Below are 22,682 nucleotides of genomic sequence, written 5' to 3'. Positions count from 1 at the left end.
CAGTAACTTAATTCTAACAAATTTAAAAATAATAGCCTTGAAAGTCTATCTCCAAGAAATCTGTTACGGCATTCATCCATTATCGCATCAGCCTTTGAAAATAGGCTTTCAGAAAATGGGTTGCATCTGCCAACACTACGGTTAAACATAAACAGAAAGACAGAAGGAAACAGGAGTAAATCCGTGCTTCACTGCTTCATTCATATTAATTTATGTGGCATCATTTCGATTAAATTAAATTTATTTCATAGCATTCTTCGATACGGGATACGATATGTACTGCATAAAACTCAAACGGATCGGACCGTATCGTACGTTAAAGTACCGGTACAAAATATCGAGTATCGGAAGAAAAAATACCGGTACTCGAGAAAATCGTATCGTATCGCACATCCTTAGCCCGAGGACGCGATTAGTAAACATCTGATTTTCGTGGGAGCTGCCATCTAGCCATTTTTAAAATATTTATTCTAATGCGGGTTTTACAGACATGACAATGCATAAAACCCGCATAGAATTGTAATTTTAAATTGTTGTGTTTTGCATAATGAAAATTAAAGCGTTATTCTAATTAAAAATAAAACATCAACTCTGATAAAAATATAATAAAAATCAGAAATAAAACTCTAATAAACAAATTTAACAACATATATTTTTTTAAATAAAAGGCTCAAATAAACCGCCTTCTTTCGTTAAACAATAACTTAACCTATCGGAAAAGCTATTTCACACCTCCAAAAGAGTTTCAGGTAAAATGGAATTGGCACCTTCGACAATTTTATTTCGCAACTCCTCTAAATTTGTTGGCCTACTAAATTCATGCTTGTAAATGGTCTCCTTAAGGTAACCCCACAGATAAAAGTAATTTGGAGATCTAGGAGGCCATTTAATATCGCCAGTCCCACTAATAAGGCGGTTAGGAAAAATATTTGTTAAAAAATCTTTAACCCTAGCCGCGTTATGAGCAGGCCAGCCATCTTGCTGAAAATAAACCGATCGCAGGTCTACATCAGAGAGGATTTAAATGGCAGAAAGAACTTGGTTTTGCAGCAACTCAAGGTACTTTTGGGCGTTTAAAGTGCCATCAATAAAAAATGGCCCTATAACATTGTCGCCCAAAATACCTGCCCAAACATTCAATTTCTGAGGTTACTGGGTACGAAACTGAAAACTTCTGTGCTCGTTTTCCTGAGACCTATAACGATCAATGGAAGGATTTTGTTTGCCATGTATTAAAAAAGAAGATTCAATAGAAAACAAAATATTTTTTTTAAAAATATTCATTTTCATTTGCCTTTTCCATCATGGTCTCACAAAATTCCATTTTTCGCCACTGGTCTTAAGAAAATATTTCCTGAGTTTTTAAATACTTGAAACATTTGTACCCATATTTTTTCCAGATACGAGCAACAGTTTTATTGCTCATTCCCAGTTCCTCTCCAACACTTCTAGTGGACCGTGTCGAATCAAGTTTTAGGGTACTGCAAACATTTCTTCCCGCCATTCTATATCCTGGACGACTTCAACAGGTGGTTCTTGACGTTTTGTGTGGCATTTTTTACAATCTTAGAACCAAAAAGATGTCTCAAAATTTTTAACCACATTTAAAACCGTTTTTGCACAAGGAATCGGTCTATTCTCAAATGTCACTGAAAACAAATCTCTACATTGTACTGCCGAATTGCCTCCTTAAACCATTTAGTTAGTTGAACTCTTTCGGAAGGGGTATAAACAGCCATAGTGAAAAAAACGTGAAAATAACGCTCAAAAATGATTAATGAAACGTGCAGTAATACAGCAAAGTGAGGTCTGCTGAGTCCCGGTTCAAAAAATAAAAACGAAAAATTCCGCCGCCTGCAAGCCGCAACCAAGCGGTGTTGCCATTATTTTGGGTAATACGTAGCTCACAATAACACGATCTGTATGTATACCTTAGTCATCGCACTGTACGAGCAAGAGAGAGCAGTGCGCGCACACATTTTTCTTTCTCTCTTACTCTAATAGTCAGTCTATGAAATACACATATATTTCGGCCAGTAGTTCGTTTGCGAGTTTTCTAGCGTTGCGCAAACGGTGATTTCTTGATTGATTCGTAATTTCGTCTCGTTCTTGAACAATTTTATAAATTAGGTTTTGTTTTTTAATGTATTAAAGTGAATAAAATTAATTTATTTTGAAGTTTATATTTTGTGAATTTTTGGATCAATAATAAGAAATTATGACAGGAAGTGTTACAGACTCTGAATATTAAAGTGGTGCTATTAATTGATGCTATTATATAAGGACTATTAACTAAGATGAAATTACGTACGAAAATTCTATATAAGTATATATTTGAATGGAGCTGAATAAGTTTTACTTCAGTCGTGTGGTCTTAAAAGCACTAATTTTTTGTAATGTTCATATTTGGCTCTTTGGCTAATAAGTTTCCCGACCACTGCTCTAGACAACTAAAACTAAATTTTACCTTGGAAGTTAAAGGTAACAAATCTACAACCTTAGCCAAAAATATTAGGCACCACATAAAATACTTATTTTTTTGGCTTTAAGTAAAAATGGATTTTGATAGCTTACTGAACTATTTTATTTATATATAAATCACCAAAATACACTGGTTATTTATATCTATTTATAATATTTTGGTACTTTGCCCTTTGCTTTTATTACAACAGCAATTCTATAGGCCATGCTTAGTACAAGCTTGGTATATTCAGCTCTGCTGAGTGCCTTCCAGTACTGCTGCAGTATATTTTGCAAGTCGGTTTTGAATCTTACGCTTCAGAATTCCTTCAAGGGACTTAGATCTGGGAACTGGGTAGGCCAAACCAACAAGTCAATGTTGGATTAAGCCAGCGTATTGTGGTAGCTGATTTATGACAAGGGGTATTGTTTTTCTGAAATATGACTCCATTTAAGTTAATGTTTCTGAAAATAGATATTTATGAAAGCAGAAGTGCTGTTTCTAGTACATAAATGTACTTTTGACTGTTCATATGGCCTTCTCAAATAAACATTTTGCCAACACGCCCAGCTACCATGCAGCCCTAGATCATTACGCTACCTCCCCTATGCTTGACAGTTAATACCACACAATCAGGGTAATATTCTCCGCCCACCCGCCGTCTGAGGACGGTTATGTCAGGTGTCCCCAATATCTGCAAAGAAGGAATATTTTCAAGATTTAAAAACTTTTAAGATTGACGTTATACGAAAATAAAGATCACTTCGAAGTTAAGTTGACGTAACTTACTTCAAAGTTTGATTAATCGGACTAGACTATATTAGACCAATCTTCCTCTATAAAGTGTTTATGTCAAAGAGCCTGCATGTCATTGTAGTCGTTTTGTTTAATTTTCTTCACAAATTCATGGCTTTTTTCTAGCTTTGCAGCCTTTTAAATCTGCTGCTACTAGTCTTCTTTGACTAAGCACTAATTGACTTGCCTCTAGGTAAAGGCCACAGCAAGCTTTGAAGACTATTTTTTCTGTTACTCAAAGACTCACGAATTATCTTTCTTCACCGCTTTCTTTCTGTACGCAGTTTATTAAGGTGAGTTTCAGTCTCCTTATAGTAGTTAATGGTAGATTACACGGCCCTGCTCGAACATTTCATCAATATGGCAATCTAAGTTTTTGTTTTTTCTTGGTCATTTAAAAGTTGGATTTTTATACGAATTTTTAAACTAATTTCATTTTTTTTGGCATTTTTAAATAACCCACAAAACTATAAAAAGAATATGCCTTTCGCTAAAAAATGCAAAATGTATTGATAGATCAGTACATCAAAAAACCGATCGCTTCAAAAAAATTGATTGTACATTCCTAAGACGCGATAAGGTGAGCGAAATTTCAATGTATCTTAAAGACTTTTATAAAATAAAGAGATTTAATAAGTCTTTAAAATGAATTTTTATTTATAATCAAAATACGAATTAGTTTATATGGTTCCTAATAATTATGGCAAAGACTGTATTTATTTTCTAGATCTCAAAAATATTGTAATATACCTAAACATTCATTTCATTGTAGCTAATCATTTATCCTACAATATAGCTGCCAATCATAGTTAAATCAATAGAGCCATAGATCTTGCTTCAATGACTAGAGAAAATAAACTCAATATAATAAGACAATTTTTCAATTTTTATTTTTTTTTTAATTTAGTTGAGTTAATAAGCTTCTTCAGAAAAAAACTACTTCCTAATTCTTCTTTACATATTTCCAACTGTCAATGAACTGGATCTGAATTATAAACAAAATATTTAGCTTTGATCTAATACGATGCAGTATCATATTATTTGATAATATTTAAAACATTTTATCAAATAATAAATGTCTAACATTTAAGTCATTAGACATTCTGAGATCTAACTATTAATCAATAGAGATTAAATTGATCTCTTATTAAGACCTGCTATCCATTAACTTAATTGTCAATCTTGATATAGAGTGAGAAACCAAAAGAGTAAGGTTATGTCAACAATAACACACAAATATTAAAAAAAAAAGAAAAAAAAATTATAAAAAAAATGTTCTCACCGGTAGGATGTAAAGAATGCAGTTCCTACTGCAGATAAGGGTGAGGTTAAGAAAGAAAAAACATCGAATTTTGTAAATCAGAAAAAATTTAATGCATTATTGAGTAGCAGTATAATCTGACATGTTTGGCGATAAAAGAAAAGGTTATTGATAGTTTGCCTAATAAGGAAATTCAGCTTAGAAGTAAAAATACTCAGCTTAAGCAGAGAATAGAGTCACTGGAACCTAAGTCTAACCGTTAGGGAAATACCTAAGTCTTTTAAAATAAAACAAAAAATACGGTCCTATTCTAGTGAGATTTTTTGACCCAACCATAAAGACAAGCGTGTTCTTATAAAAATGTAAGAATTAGAAGCCATAAAAGTCGGTGAATGTAATTTGGAAGGAAAAAAATTGAAATATCTACTTTAGCGAAGAGCTTGCAGTGGCAAACGCAAAAAAATATTTAACAGCACGAGAAAATGTAAAATAGAGAACAAGTTTATAGCGACATTCTGCCATATTAATAAAATTTACCTTAAAAAAATTCCGTAGGACAACCAATCAAGATAAGATTTAAAAAAGATCTTGTTTAGATTTGGAACTCTTTTAAATTACTTTAAATTTAAGGTCTTAATTTCATTATAAATAGATAGATTACTAAATAATCTTTATAATAATATAAGAAATCTGCGAAATAAAATCGACGACTTAATTGATATTACAAATAAAAATTAATGAAACATGCGTCCATCCACATGAAGCAGATTTTTCTTAATTTGCCAAACTACTATTCTGCACATACCTGTAAAGACTGTCAGAAGGTGACGGTATCAATTAATTTTTAAGGAATTATTAGCAATATGAACCGGTAACCCTTAAAATAATAGAAAATATGGACTGCAACATTAAAGCTATGCATCTCTCACAAATGAGTTGTACAGTTATCTAATACCATTAATTAAATACAAAAATTTTCATTTAGTTACCCATTTGCTTTCACTGTCACGTTGTGGTAAATTTTTGTATTTCCTTGTTATGTGATTTTAGGAAAATCGATTAATGAAATTCATCGTACATCAAATGTTTATGCTCAATGATCCCACAGGTGTTATCCGTTGTTTTTCTAATTATTGTGTAAATAGTTCTGGAGTCCCTTCCATGAATATGGAGAATTTCAAAATATTTCAGGCTTTATTATTATACAGCGCATATTTTGAGCATTTAATGAAATACGTTCTTTTAACTAAATAAACTGATTATACACATCTTCACCCTCAAACCAATCAAGAGGGGCATAAAACTATGGCTTCGCTGCGACGCAGATTCCGGCTATACGTATGATGTCAATGTATTCTGGAAAAGAGGACCCAATTCTCGCTAAAAATCAATCCCTAACTTTAGGAGAGCGAGTCGTAACAGCTCTTGCGTCTACAGTTAAACAATAATGATGTTGTGTTGTGTTTTGATCGCTTTTTACAAGTGTGAATTTGTTACTTTCACGAGACTTTGTAGCCCTGGGAACTTGCATGTCTAATCGCAAGAATGTACCAACTATGGGAGACAAACTCCAAAAAGGCGAATCTCAATTTAGATGCACTTCTTCTGGATTACTTTGTGTAAAGTGGCAGGACACAAAGGAAGTTTTGCTAATGAGTAACTGTCATAAGCCCAATTTGACAACAATTATCAAAAAAAGCAAAACCAGTGAACAACAAAATATCGAATGTCCAGAGGCCATTTCTATTTACAGAAAAAAAATGCAAGGGGTTGATCGGGCTGATCAATTTATTGGGCTATATGATCATGATCGGAAATCAGCAAAGTGGTGGAAAAACATGTTTTACACATTCCTCAATATGTGTGCAAATATGTGGATAATGTATAATCAACTGAGACGTAAAAATGAGAGCATTTCTTTTCTTTCCTTTCTTACCACACTTGCAGAAGAATTAGTAGCAGAAGGTATACGATATATAAGCTTACCATTACCGAAACAAGGCGCTCCTTCAAGAAAAAGAAAATTATACGGATCTTCAGCATTACATCTGCCTGTAGAGAGATCAACCAGAAGAAGGTGCACTAGATGTTCTAAAGAGAAAAACAAACAAGAACAAAAACTCTTTGCCGAGAGTGCAATATTCCATTGTGCAAGTTCTGTTTTATGTTATATCATACCAAATAGTTAATTAGGTTCATTTTCTACTTTGCAAAGCCGTTTTTCTGTTTATTTTTTTAAATAAATGTTGGTATAGCATTTATTTCTGTTTTTATGAAATTTTTGATCATACCTGTTGGTACACATGTGTACCACCATAAATACCTGCTGGTACATATATGAACCACCCCCTACACCATTCCCTGACTATTGACAAAAATTTATATTAATAAAAACTCATTGTTATCCTAACAATAATACTTTACACTATTTATTACTTAAATTAAAATATTTTAATTCAGGGACGAAAGGGTTAAGGTCGATAAAATATCAATGGTAAAGTGAAGAAATGGTTGACAGAATTATTTTAGTACTTTTTTATTAAACGCAAAATTTAACGTGTTTTTTTTTAAGAAAGACAAAAACAAAGAGTGGTGTGTTTTGAAATGAAACACTTAGGGTAAATATATTTAACGCTTTAATTCTTTAATACTAAATCTTTGACAGGACCAATGGATCTAAGCCACGTTTCCTCTAAAACTTTAAGCACATTTTCCCAAACGCATCTAGATACCAATATCCTTACTAAACTTAGTGTATCAATAGAAAATAATCATGGTGATGTTTATCACAATGATTATATAATACGTGATTTTACGGCATGAAAATGAAATAAACAACACTGATAAGTAATAAGTAAATAAAAATCAATTATTTAAAATACATTATTAATAATATCAAATCACAATAGTATTTTATAAAACCCGAATGGATTTTTAACCTTTGGAATATATATAAATCAAAACAAAAAATAAGCAGAAACGTTCATAAATAAATAACATGTATTTTGTTTAATAAATATCAAACCGAATTTTGGCAAATCTCGCCAGTAGCGCTATAGATATTTTTAATTAATAAATTTATGATATAGATCATTTTTAGTTTTTGCGGTTTAAAATTTAATAATATTTATTTGTTTCCGATATGGAGCTCTAATAAAATATTAATCTAGTTTAAAACGAATTTGTTTACATATTGAATTTAGTTGTTTTTTCGATTTTATGGGAGTTTATATAACGTCAATGAATAAAACATCAATTTAGATTTTAACGGTTTAGTATTGTTTTTTTTTGTGTTAAGTACATATTTTTAAAAAATATTTATTATTTTAAATAGTTAATTGTAGTACTTTAATTGTTTTTTCTACAAACATTTCACATTTTTAAGAATAATTATTTCTTTCTATGAAATAAAAGTGATAGTTGCATTAAAAACCAAATATAATCAATGAAATTTCCAACTCTACGATTTGTGGACTGAATTATTCCATATTAACAATTCACATTTTTAAACGGCAGGTGCTGTATTACTCTCTGAATAGCTAGATATTAGTTTTTTACTATTTATGTTTTAAAATCTATAATTATACAACTAAACTAGTATAGCCTATAAGCGTTTCTAAGCCTATATTTTTTGCATATAATAAAAGCTCGTTTTTCATTTTTTCCATGCTTTTCTAGTCTTCCAAACTCTAAATCTCTCTCGCAAAAATGAATAGCTTCTAACTCGAAAGGTTTACCTAATTTCTTGCAATGAAGCCAGAAGCTGTATTCGAAAACCAAACCGTCAATACATACATTACATAGGAGTTTTTATTCTGCTCAGCGCAATCATCTGAAAATAATCGTAAGAGTCATCAAAAGTTAATCAAAGCAGAAGCTATTTCATTAGCCCCTCTTCCAGCCTGAGTTTCATTCCACATATAAAAGAATGGATGTTGGGTATCATAATCAGTAATGAAAAAAAAATTATAAAATGTTAACTGTCTTAGGTAAAAGGATTCATCTATTGGCAAATTGGGAAGATTCTGAACTTGTTGCATGTCGAAGCAAAAACCTGAGAGTACTACTCCTCTATTAAGGGATTAGATATAGGCCGGACCTTAATTTATGAATTCTTGATTCTGTCATAATCTTTATTTTGTCAGCATCAGTGGAATTAGCAAACTTTTTTTTGCCGAAAACAAAAACTGCAAGCAACGCAAGCAGGGCTTCCAAAACCAATATTTCGAAAAATATTGTAAAAAAACTTTTCTTAACCTTCAAGTTATCAACTGTACTCGAATTGTGCATTTTCCAAAGCCTGGTAATGTTTAAGTTTGCCGGGAGGTACAATAATCTTTTGGATTTCTTTCGATTATAATTCCTTTAACTTTACAATAAAATTAATCACTCAGTTTTTTTGCACAAGTTTTTTGAAGAACGATGATCTTCCCTCCTATTTTCTTAAATATCTGTTTCAGATATAATATGCCTCGTTATTTTATGTAGCCTTTTTAAAAAAAATATTAAAGGTCTTTAAAAGTAACTTATTAAGGGAGTTTTAAATGAATCTCAGTTTGGTTTTCAGTCGGGCAAAAACACAAATGATGCCATGTGGCGTTAACTTTACAGTGTTACTATTTTGCCAAGAGTTTGCAGACGGTAGCTCAGAATTATTGGAGGCTTGGGATTGTTCGAAGGTTCACTTATTACTGGCTATTAAAGAATATAAACTTGGTTATAACTATTAAATAAGAGGGCGCCACTTAGTTTTTTTTTTTTATAAATGAGAGATATATAAGAAGAAAACTAAGAAAAACACTTGGTATATAGGTTTCAATTATCAATTTAATGACCCTGGATAAAGTAGATTTAAAGAGAAGAAAAAATATATCTTAACAATACAAACCAAATTATATTTACATCAAAAATATGTACACACCTCATGTTATCATCTGATAAATGTTAATAATTTGCTATGAATTAAAATTTGAATAACGTTGATATGATTAAAATAAGTTTAACAAAAGTAACAATTAAATTATGATTTTACTACTAGGTAGATTTCAGCACTTGAAAAATAAATTGCAATTACTAAAGTTTTTTTGTATATATTTGTAGTAAGCAGGGGAAAGTTCATGAACCTTTTTACCTAAGGCATATCAGCCTCAATCGAGTTATATCTACTTAACTACCAAAAAAGGTACTGAAAAATACTGAACAAAAAATAACTAAAATTATAGATAGGAAATTGACATATTAAATAATGATATTGATTAAATATTTGTAGCAATAAATTAAAATTAAAGATATATTAGTAAAAATTTAAATAAGTGACAAAAATCTATGGTTAGTAATATTTAAATAAATGCAATAAACTGGCCTGTATATTCCTCCAAGAAGTGAACGGTTAGCCTTCAAAATCAAGGCTGTAAATCTGTGCCATTTGTAGCTTAGCTATCCGGACTGGGAATATCTAATACTAGCTCTAGTTCTGGCTCCAGCTTCACCGCTTTCAGCAATTTCCCGGGGAAATCAAAATCCTGCAGCCATCAACAATTGAAGAAGAACAAAGAGCAAAACGGAAAAGTAAAACCCTTGCTAAGTCATTATCTATCCATCAAAATCTTGGGCATCCTGCACCAGAATTATGAAATAAACAGTTCTCTAAAGGAACAAGATTAAGAACTATAAATTATAAACCATATTGGCCACTTTCTGCTTCACAAACTTTGGAAATAAAAAAACTGGCCTTTTACGTGCGCCTCTAGTTGCGACACGGGAACAAGTTCTCGAAAAATGGATGCAGTACCGACTAAATAAGTAACGACCCCACCTCTCGCCTGAGCTGTCAATGTCAGCGAAACAGAGAAAACATTAATTAAGACCAATCAGAAGAATGACGGACCGTCAAGTCAGAAAGCATGAATAATTAAACCAGGAGAGTGACGCGTTACCGTAGTAATGTGTCATTGACAGTGTGAATTTAAAGAAATATGAATAAAAGAAGTTGACTGAAATTATTAATATAATTATTGAAATTAATGAAATATCAATGGAGCGTTAGTGAAAATAGGAGTAGAAAAATAAAACGCTACAGCCATTTTTCACATGCTGGAAAAACTTTACCTGGGATTTAATAATGGCGAGGGTCCAGCAGTGATTTTTGGCGATTTGGCAAAGGCCGACTGTGTCTCACATGAAATTCTACTACAAAAATTGGAATTTTTATGGATTTAGAGGTTTTATACTAAATTGAATAAAGTCGGCGTCGTCTTTTTGGCGGAATTGAGTCGGAGGAGTTGGGTATTACTGTGGGTGTACCTCAGGGTTATGTGTTTGGTCCGCTCTTATTCCTAATATATATCAATGATCTACCATTCGTACTACAACATGGACGGTGCACATCATTTGCTGATGATACTACACTTCTTTGAAGTGGCACAAATTCACATGCCCTCAGCATTGTAATAAACCAGGATTTGGCAAATGTTAAAACATGGTGTGATGTTTGAACCGTTTGTCTTTTAATGTCTCAAAGACAAATATCTTAAATTTCAAGTGTAGTTTAGATGATGTGCATTTGGGTCCACAGCATGTTAATGTCACAAATTGTAATAAATTTTTAGGGTTGCTTATTGATGATAAACTAAAGTTTGATAAACACATTGAGAATCTTTTCACTAAATTGGCATCTGGCTGTTTTACGATTAGAACAATTAAGTGCGAGCTAAATAAGAGTATTGCTAGAAAAGCTTACTTTGCCTTGATTGATTCTCACCTGGCTTATGAGGTTTGCTTCTGGGGCAACTTATCTCTTTCTTTATTTACTTCTGTGTTCATTTTACAGGAGCGTGCAGTTCGATATCTGTGCGGGCTTAATTTAAGGGACTCATGTAGGCCTTATTTTATAAAGGAAAATATATTGACTCTCCCTTTAATTTTTATTCTTGAGGCTGCTTGCTTAATGTATAAGAAATATTACTCTGTATTTAACTCTGTTAACTTAAATAATACCTCGTCATCTTTTAACATAAATTTACCAATACCTACTTCTAGTTTGACACAAAATTCAATTTTTTACAAGAGCAAAAAAATATTTAATCATCTTCCCCAGTTACTACGAAAGATTCAAACATATAAACGTTTTCGGCAGCAGGTAAAAACAATCCTGCTTCATAAGGCATTTTATAGCTTGGAGGAATACTTCGCAGAGCATTTTTGAACTTGATTATGTTTTAATATACACTATGTGATGTCTATTAATTGAGTTTGTAATGTAAGTACTGTTTGAGCAATAATAATGGACATATTTTGGATTTCTTACTTGTATATTTGTGTTGTGCTATTTATTATTTATTTATTTTGATGTTACAATTATATGTTTTAGATTAATGATTGATTGATTGATTGTCTCAGTTGTTGATTGTTTAAAAAAAAAAATATATATATATATATATGTATTTTTTTTACCACAGCTTTGTTAACAACACCTTGGTGTTTTAGACGAATAAGGCTTTAACTCGAAAAATTCATCCATTATCCCAAAGATGCTGGTCCTACACTATAAAAGGTAAAAACACGAAATCTACAGCATCACAAATACATTTAATAAAATTACAAAGGTTACATGTTTCGCTCGACTAGAGCATCATCAGACCTAAACAATAAAAAAAAATAAAGCTTTATTTGATTTGATTTGATTTATATACAAATAACGTACATGTTAAACAATTTACAAAAACACACCAAACACTCAAAAACCCGTTCAACTGAGGCATCACCAAACTTATCAACAGTACAGAAAAAGTTTTGAAAATGTCTCCTAATTAGAACAGCAGTCCCTCCATGCAGAGAGTTTTGTCTATAATAAACTGACAGTGGTACATACTCATCAATACAAAAACATCCACTAGGTCGAAGCCAATGTTCTGTTAATATAACAATGTCAGGAAAATTAAAATTAGCAAGGAGAAGTTGAAGCTCATCCACCTTATTCCGAAGGGATTGAATATTTAATAAAAATGCACTACAATGCTTTAATTTTGATATTGCAGTTGAATGAAAGGTGTAAAAAATTGTTATTTTCAATAATCTTAAACATTAAGGAAATGCGAGATTCTGAGTTTTAAAATCCATTTTATACCAAACTATGGATAAAAGACATTTTGATAAATACATTTGAGTAATAAAAATTCTCGAAAATTAATTTTTCAATGCTTTCATAGTTGTGTTGAGTTAGATTGGGATGGGTTCAGTTGAAATTACATATTTTAATCCTTTTCCTTTAATTTAAGATGTGATAGTCAGAATATATTTTCATGACACATATTTGTTTCAAATTTGTTTCTGGTAAAATTACACACATTTTAAGACTGTTCCTACAATTTTGGGTGTGATTTTCAGGGAAGTTGTTAAACTAGATTTTCACCTTTTGCCTCTGTAACAACTGTTCAACTATATAATATGTTAAAACTTTTTGATTTTGCAACAATAAGAGAATCAGACACCTCATAACAAGCTGTAAGGGCATCTTTAAATGGGTGTGTCTCATTTCCTTCATCATCAGTACGAGTTATAAACATTGATGGATTGCAGTCTACCATCTTGTTTTACCTTATCAGCAATATGTAAAACACATTTTCTAAGTGAAATTATATCCTGTTCGGAAATTTTCATGCAATGATAGGTAGGTCCGTTGTGTTTACAAGGCCTTTCGAAGTTCTCAATATTTGGTAAATGTTCTTGGTATCCAAAAACTGATTTAAATAACACTCTAACCTTAATTTTAATATAATTTTACAACTTACCTTAAATTTTTAGCTTTTATTACGCTTCTTCTTTCGACTACCCTCATTAGGCTCATTGATTAAAACCTCTTCAAAATCTATTGTACTTATTAGAAACACCATGATTTGTACGCAGAACTAACCAAAGCACCGCGTAAACAATGGTATAAAACAACACCTGTATATATACACGTAATAATATTCTTTTCGTAGAAATTTAATGTGTTCACTGCTATTTCATATAGAAAAAAAATTCTTTGAACGGATCGAAAATAAAAATCTATTTGAAAATATAATTCCAGTGATGATAATCTTTTTAATGCAATATCTATACATTTTGACTGCAATTTTACAAGGGATAAAATTTTTTTGACACAATTTAAATACTGCATTATAAAGAGTCCTCCTTAAAATAAGTATCGCCATCCATTTATCGATTTAATAATTTTTGGATAATATTTCTTTTGAATTTTGTATCCTCATATATAAATGCTACTTACCAGGATCGGAACATCGACAAGCGCTACAAAAAAACTGGCAAACTTTAGCAATCACAAGTTGGTTTTATTTGTAATGTAAACAAAAACAAAGTACTGAAGTGATGATCTTATAGAGATCGACACGTTAACAAAAATATATACATCGATCGTTTGAAGTAGTTTTTTAACATATGTTTAACAAGAAAAAATTAGGCAAGTTTCAAACTTTATATGTTTTTTTGGTGTTTTTTTTGCATGTCAAAATGCTTTTTCTTATATTTCTTCGGCTTTTCTTGTAATTCTTTTTCGCAACTTTTCATACTTTAAATCCGCAGTCTAAATATGAATGAGTGATGATTTTTTTTTGGTGTCTCGGTTTATGTGGTGTTAATTAATATTTACATAGGTACCTACAGTAAGCGCATTCAGTAACCGATCACCAATTTTTTCACAATAAAGTCCCAGTATAGTTTATATTCGTCAGTGTCTATAATAGTGGTGGAATTTTTATTGTATAGTGTTTCTTCTTTGGTGAGCTTATATGTTTTTGGGTCTTTCGTCTATATTTTGTGTTAGGATATACATATACGATAGATCAAGAGATACATATAGATACATATAAGGACAGATCAAGAGATGTGTAATTTTTATCAGCTTTGCAGACTGCCTGATGAAACATTTTCTTTAAAAAGAAAGAATTTCCGAAGTTGCTGAACCTGTTTTGTATGTAGTGCTTCTATATCTATCAGGGCTCATCCTCCTTCTTTTCTTTTTTTAATAATATTTTTCTTACAAGAGTGGGGATGATGTTTTCTATATTTCGTGAGCTCTGATCTAGTGAGTAGATTGATATTTTTTAGGCCCTGTCTGGATCTGGTTTTCGTAGATAGTAATTACCGGTTTGCAAAAAAATTATATTTATTAAATTTAATTGTTTCATTTTTCAATGCTTACAAAAGAAGATAATGAAATTAAAAATTAAAATAATTTTTAAGAGTTATATATAATTTCGTAAGGTTCATAAAAAACAAAACCCAATTATTTCATGTAGGGTGTTTAACTTAAAGGCATAAGTCCTCACTATTACAAATAAATTTAATATTTAGCCTATAGTAAATTAGAACGTTAGGTTCGTATTGCATTGTTTAAATAATTTACATATATTAATTCTTAAGTATTTCTTGCACTTTTTTGCACAAGGTTTCTTTATTGGTACATTTTTTGATACTTTTACTTGATACTTAAATTGAACTACTTCCATTTTCTTCTTCACCTGCCTTTGTATTCCATTACCTATTTTTACTTCCTTCTTATCAATCCTCTCCCGTATTAATTCTTATTCGAAAATTTGCAAACAATATACTTTACCTGTGCGAGAGAGATGCAAAGACAGATTAAGAAAAAACACCGCCAAAAATTTGTGCGGACAGTACGACTACGGACGAGAAGCGAATTAGTAGTGCAACTAAACGCACGTGTATATCATAAAACTGCAAAACCTCTCTTACTTTCCTTTTGTGCCTTACTAGGTAAGTCGAGTATATATACATTTACTATTTATTAATTTGATATACTTTCCATATTTACGATTAAAAATTATTTACTAATACAATTTTACGTAATCTTTCTATAGACGAAGGGGTTCGGATCAGGGGATGACGGGGTGAGCGGGCTTAGCCTATAAAACTACATCCATTCCGAATCATTAGGTATGTAATTCGAAATTCATTCATATTAAAAAAAGCACGCCATATTTATTATTGTCAAAATATTTATTAAAAGGTTATTCTTAACCATTTTTAGGCTTCAAAATACACGCAAAAGTAATAATTTGAAAACCACCTTTTGAAAAATTAAGTTGAAGACCAGGAAAAATCTAATAACGGGATCTTTTGATTCCTAAAAAAGAAACAGCGGTTTGAAAAAAGTGCATCCTACAGACGTTTAACTAAAAACATCGGAAATTATGGAAGATATGAAAATAACTCTAACCAAATCCAAACACTATGTATAATACCAATAGAGTAGAGTAATAAATAAGAGGCTTAAAAAATTATGTTACCTGTAATAAAAATTATGATTTATTTGCTAATAAAATATGCAGTACGGATAAGTGTTTCTAAACTTCCTCATACGTAGTTTACCCACAAACTTTAATTAAGTTACACCCCAAAATAGATAGCAAATCAGTTAAACATCCTGGTGGAAAGAAGATCCGACTAATAAATTAGGTTCCCATTAGAGGCCCTGCATCACCCTCCCATGCAACCACCAATTCGCATACACTCGATAAGTGTTCGGCAGCCCATTGACGGTCCATGTAAGGTTACACTTTCGATTGTTCGACACGTGGCCACTAGATCATCGAAGATTAGACGACACGCGCACCCTTCATTAGCAAGTCACGTGTTCAGTTTACTTTTCATGATTGGCATTTTGGTCTTTTAATGATATTTCATGTCAATGGGAAACTGGGTAAACAATGAGGTTGGTCTTGAGTGAAACTCAACTGTTGGTTAGCTGAGAAAATCTTTTCGGTCGAATATTCGGAGAATGCTAAGTGAATATGTCTAATTACCCGCTACTAATAAATCAGCTTATTCATGCGTTCAATGAATATCTGTCCCAAAAATTAAATTTTCTCATTAACCTTGTAGTATGTCATTATAAGATGTGCTATATCGTTATAGTGAAATTTTGTGATAGGATAATAATCGTAAGTCTAAGTAAAAAAACAAAATATAAAAGTTGTGGGTCAATTTTTAGTTAGCCAGTTAACGTAGTAGTCGTAAAACTCTTAACAACTATAACAGTTAAAAATTGTGATATATTTAGTAATTATTTGTAATTGATTACATGGACGGAATGTAATGTATTATATTTTAAAAATATGTTATTCATATTTATAGGAAAACGTCTTAGCAGATAATATTCCGAACATCGAAAAGATAGTATGAAGGGGTAAGAACCAAAAGGATCCAAGTACAGTCATGTTTGTTTGAAGACATTTAATGTTAAAGTTAACTGATTGAAGATCGCCTTGAAAGTGTTTTCTAGTTACTTAAGTGATATGATACAGATGGTCAAGATTGATAAAACTCAAAGTGATCCAGTTTAGAAGTTTAGATTGGTCTTTCTCAAGGTACCGTACTCGGTTATAGCTTATATAAACTCTTTAACTGAAGTAAAAAGAAAAAACGCCATTATTATATCGTACGGTGATGACACGGTTATTCTGTTCCGGGGATCTTCGTTACATGATGTTAAAGCTTTGGTCGAGGCAGGACTCACAAAGATTTTATGTTGGTTACAAACATTCAAACTTACTTTAAATATAACTAACACAAATTTTATCGCATTCTCACTCAGGTCTGTAAATCGACCACATTTTATAACCGTTAAGCTGGGAGTAGGGTATATCGGGGAGATGAAGTCTACCAAATATCTTGGTATAACAATTGATAGACATCTGAAATGGGACGCCCACGTGACACCACTTGCTAACAATATTCGGAGACTTATTCCGAGATTTTACACTCTATGGCATATTTTAAGTAAAAAAATCGTACTAATGGTTTACAAGGCGCTGGTGGAATCCCTAATAAGGTATGGTATTTCTATCTAGGGTGGTCTGTACGACAATTCCCTTAAACAACTAAACGTAGTTCAGAACTATATTATTAAAGTTATTTTAAAGAAGAAAAAAAGATACTCCACATCTCTCTTGTATTCTAAAGATGTTCCAAATATTAGAACTGTGTATATTTATTCTGTGTGCCTTCTTATTTATGACAAGCCATCCTCTACTGCAACAGTTAATCACTCCCTTAGAACTAAAAATAACGTCAATAAACATCTTGTTATACCAAGTAGTAATTTTAGTATTAATTTAAGATTCTTTAATTACCTATCCCCTAAGTTCTACATCTTGCTGCCTGTTAATATAAAAAACATACATAGATTTTTTCTATATTTTTAAGCAACAATGTTTACATTTTATAGTTGAAAATTTAAATTTGTTTCTGGTTCTACTGTAGTTGTATTTTTATATTAAATATACTTAAACTAGTTTTTTCTCCACATTCAAACATTTACTGATTTTAGTTAAGTTAGCTACCTGCAACCTGCAAGTGATTATATCTGCACATCACATACAGATATTTATATCTAAGTGTAGTGTAGATATGAAGATAAATGTAATTAATTCTAGAATTATCTATGTAATATATTGTAAATTATGTCAGTAATATATTCATTCATTCATTATTGTAAAATCTGCCAAAATATTTTATACAAAGCTTTTATAAAAAAGGGTGTATAAAATAGTTAAGTTTTTAATTAGGTTCCACAAATTCTTTTAAATGCTGGAGATCTGATAAAAAAAGTCGCTTAGATCCCGTTTCTATATTTTTTATGGAAAAAAAACCTAATTAATAGAAACATTTATTCCAATAGTAAACTAATGTAGAACATATTAATTATCTTCATGGTCAGAGTAGAGGCCAAAATCTTCATTATTTTCTTCTTGGACATTTTCCTTTGTCGGGATTTTCGTCTTGGATGACCTTCTTAAGCAGTTTTCTTCTTTTTTGGTTGATGGACCACATTTTGATAAAAGGGGTGGTATATTGGTGAAATAAAAGGCAAAAGCTGGATAACATTCTCCCACTTAGTGGAAGGAATTTGCAGGACAGCTGCATAAAGAAAGTGATTTAAATTTTCTACAAACCATCCTGCTTTAAGTAATGTAATAAACACTTTTTAGAATAGAAAGCAGAAAAAATTGATTTCTTGTTGAATGAATCTGAAACGATAAAAATGGTTTTTGTATCTGTACTCAAACCACACAATCTCTCGCTATTTTATTCGTCGGTTTTTAATTTTTTTTTACTCACACATGACTCTATGAAGGGAATCAAAGCCAAAAAAAATATTTTGTTCCATGTTGTATACTTTTTGGAAGTTTATTAAATCTTCCCAATATTCTAGAACAGAAATGTTTAATGCAAAAGTATGATCGCATTCCATATAGGAATCTCTTGGCTCAAAAAACTTATGGTGTATAATTTTCAATAGAGTATTTAAACTAAAAACATAAATACTTTGGCAATATTCCTGGTTTTATTTTGGGCACCACATTGTAGCAAATCGGTTCTTCGATAGTTAGTGGCAAATCTTGCATGTATTAAAAAAACAATCCTCATGACTAATTAGTGAGGTATAACATTACTTTAATAAGACATGATCCCATCTCTTGGGATCTCTGTTCGTTAATGGTCTCATGCCATATATATTTAAAAGATATTCACTTTATTTAAATTTTTTCCAGATAAAAAGATATATCACATTGGTCACTACAGCAAATGAGTTCTTCGACAGTTAGTGGCAAATCTTGTATGTACTAAAAAGATAATGCTTATGACTAATTAGTGAGGTATAACATTACTTTAATAAGACATGATCCAATCTCTTGGGATTTACGTTGGCCAATGGTCTCATTCCAAACATATATAAAAGGTATTTCACTTAAAAGATCATGAAAGCAGAAGTTGTAAGTCCACAGTTGACGCAGATATTATACTTTATTTGTTAAAAGTAGTGGAGTTTGAAGCGTTTATTGTAAATCAAAGCATACTACTTGAACTTTTTCTGGATTTGGTCTTCCATGTCTAATTTCTTTGAATTTTGTATACTTTTCAGCTTCTTTTGATGGAATTTTAATTCGGTATTACTTTTGGTTTTAACTTCCAGGTCGACTGAAATTTTTATTAAAGTATTCAACCGATCATATGTATGACAAGTAATAAAATTGGGTTTATGAAATTTTAAGTTAAATTCTGTACCGAAATTTTTTCTGTAATATGACTCTGTTTTTTTGATTCTTTGAACCATTCTAAATACATCAAGTGCATTTTTTTTTAATATCTAAACTTGTATTATTGGGTCCTTGGATATTGTATCTTATAGCAAGGAAATATTTTTATATGGCTTATTACATCATTTCGAACATTTGGATTAAGTTTACTTCACGGAGTAGAATGATATCATCATTTGTCAGATTCGATCTAGAAGAATTTTCATGCCAAACAACTCGGAGTCTTCTATTGGATATGTCAAATGTTTGAAGAAAATACTCCTTGCAGACTCTAAAGTTCATAAGACGTAATACTGTGGCAAGATTTTTATTTGAAACTGCTCCACTGTTATGTCGCTTTGTATACACAACATGCTTAATTTTGCGTTTGAAAATCATAGGCTTACATTTCATAAGACTTAGTTAAGACATTTATTTTCTGTGCTTTAGAAATTTTATCACATATAATTTTTAATTTTTTTTCCTTTATAAGTTTGATACTTTTTACCGCTTAATCTAGCCCGCTTTCTTTCCTGTTTGTTCCATTTAGCCATGTTCTTCTTTTTTTCTCGTGTTTTTTGAGTCACTGGAATAAAAGCCAACCATTAATATTATTATTTTCATTAGCACTAAATAACATGCCATGAATACCATTAATAGAAGGCATATTTTCCACTCCACTTTTTTCAATACTGTCTATAGATCTATTTGAATCTTATAGGTTACTCTACGGCTACTCCCTGTAAAATTTTTATTAGGTTAAGTTTTAATTTAAACTATTGAATTCTAATAACTATATTATTAATATCGATTTAATTTTATTGTATAATTCGAAAAATGCTCTTTCTTGTGGCCATGTTAAAAACTGATAAAAACATTTAAATTGGGGTATAAGGGTCTAAGTGCACTTGGATTATTTTGATACTATCGCACTGCAGCACTATGATGCACCTGACTCTTTAGAGCTCTAGAGATGACGCAGAACCTTCGAAAATAACTTTGACCCTTTTGAGAGTAATAAATTTTTAGTTTTAACTTTAACTAGCATTTAAATCATTTTTGTAAAAATGTCACTTAGACCCTTTTAGCTCTTACCCCTTCGTCTAATAGATGAATGATAGTAAATGATAATGATAGAATGAGAATGAAGTTTTATAGAAAAGTCGATCCTAAAAATGATGTCCTGTGCTACCATAAAACTGTAAAAATTTATTGTAGCACATATAAACTGTGTTAGAGCTCTTTATGACTGTTTTTTCGACTAGACTCCAAAGGCGTGACTGGCTCCTGTATGTATATACATGCTTCGTTCTGGCTTATAGTTTGCCAACTCTGAAGTCCATGAAGTTTGAGCTTTCTGCAAATGTTGGTTTATTTTAAAAAGACTGGTATTTTAAAGGTTATTTAAAAACATATTTTTCAGAGGTGACCACTAGGGCTGTAGGAAAATGTTTTATCAAAACTTACTTTTGTTACAAGCTATTTAAATCCGAAGGATTTCCGACATATTCTAGAACACAGTAATGAATGACGACAAATTTTGCCTAGAATACTGTAGGGTATAGTATTCCAGAGGGCGTAACGATGAAGGAGTATAAGGGGATGTCACACCTCCCTGAATTTTCGCAACTAAAGATATTCTATTACACAAATAGAGCAATTTACCAAGAAAATCGGTAATTGAGTAGGAAATCGAAGTAAATGAGAAAGAAGAAGTAGAAAGAAGTGAACACTAGTGTATGTATTATGAATTCAGTTATATTTTCCTATGCCCAACGTGATGTTTGTTATTCTTGCAGGCATTATTATAGCAGTAAATATATAGTAATTTTTTGGGGAAAGATAAATTGAAATTTATAGCTGCTATCTTTTTACGTAAAAAACATGTATCATTTTAAATCAAATTGGGCTCTCTTTGAGGGAAATAAACGAATTTTTTCAATTAGAACTTCGCATAGTTGAACTGGTTCTACTACACATGCTAGACTTAATCCAGTTGCAGAGAGTGAATACAATTCCTGATAAAATGCTTTTCTTTTTAGATATATTATTTTATAGATCTGGTGATTTGTATAGTTGAAATTTATTTAACACCTATTTGGTGTCATCTCATAGTTAATTATCCCATTGCCGGTCTTCTACTCATATTTCATTGGCCTTATTTGTCTTTAATGAGGCTTTATTGGTCTATCCTGTTTGTATTTAAGGTCGAGTCTGCGAAGTATATTTTTACTAGTTTTTCCAGATTCTCTGCTGTAGACTTTCTAAGTCCTATCGGTTTTCATACATAGATGCCTTCATTCTGTAGGCATTCCTTTAGGAACTGTATCAAAGTATATGTAATTTCCTCGCAGAATAGTATCTATATTTTTCTTTTTGTTTTATGAATCTTATTACTATAATCTTATTATCTGCTCATTCAGATAATAAATGTATCAAATTCAGTTTTTTGCAATCAATGCGCATTTTTGTTTCTAAAAAAAAAGTTATGTGAAATTGGCAATGCAAATATTTTACATTAAAATTAATTATGGAGGTTAAGATGCCCTAACGAAGAATAATTGGCTATTTTCAACATATTTTTAAGAGAAGCTATTTTTCCCCACTTAAAAAGTGAGTCAAAGTGTAACATTTGATTCTTCTATTTAAATTGATTGTATTAACATTAAGTCAATTCTCCATCCATTGCTTAAATAAATCATAATATCACTTGTGTTTAATTATCAAGTAAATAAACAATTTCTAATGATTAATATAACTAAAAAACATTTTATTGCTCATCTCAAATTAATAAGTGGAACACGTGTCCGATGTATTGGTAGTCCTAGTGTCGCTACGCGGATTTGCTTACTTGAGAAAATACCCTAATCTTTCTGCTTCTTAATTGTCTTTCACTTTTCAAACTCGATATCGATTTTTTACTTTTGGCATTTTCGTTTCCTCGGTTCCCGTGTGTTGGTAGGAGCACACGTAAAAGTTTGTGGCCCAACCAAAGAAGATGCAAGTTACCTAAAATGTTAGTTAATTTGGCTTTAATGGAACCTCTTTTACCTCATCTTGACAT

This window comes from Anthonomus grandis, chromosome 9 (assembly GCF_022605725.1).
Source record: "Anthonomus grandis grandis chromosome 9, icAntGran1.3, whole genome shotgun sequence".
Taxonomy (NCBI): domain Eukaryota; kingdom Metazoa; phylum Arthropoda; class Insecta; order Coleoptera; family Curculionidae; genus Anthonomus; species Anthonomus grandis.
Note: the sequence above shows the minus strand (reverse complement) of the source record.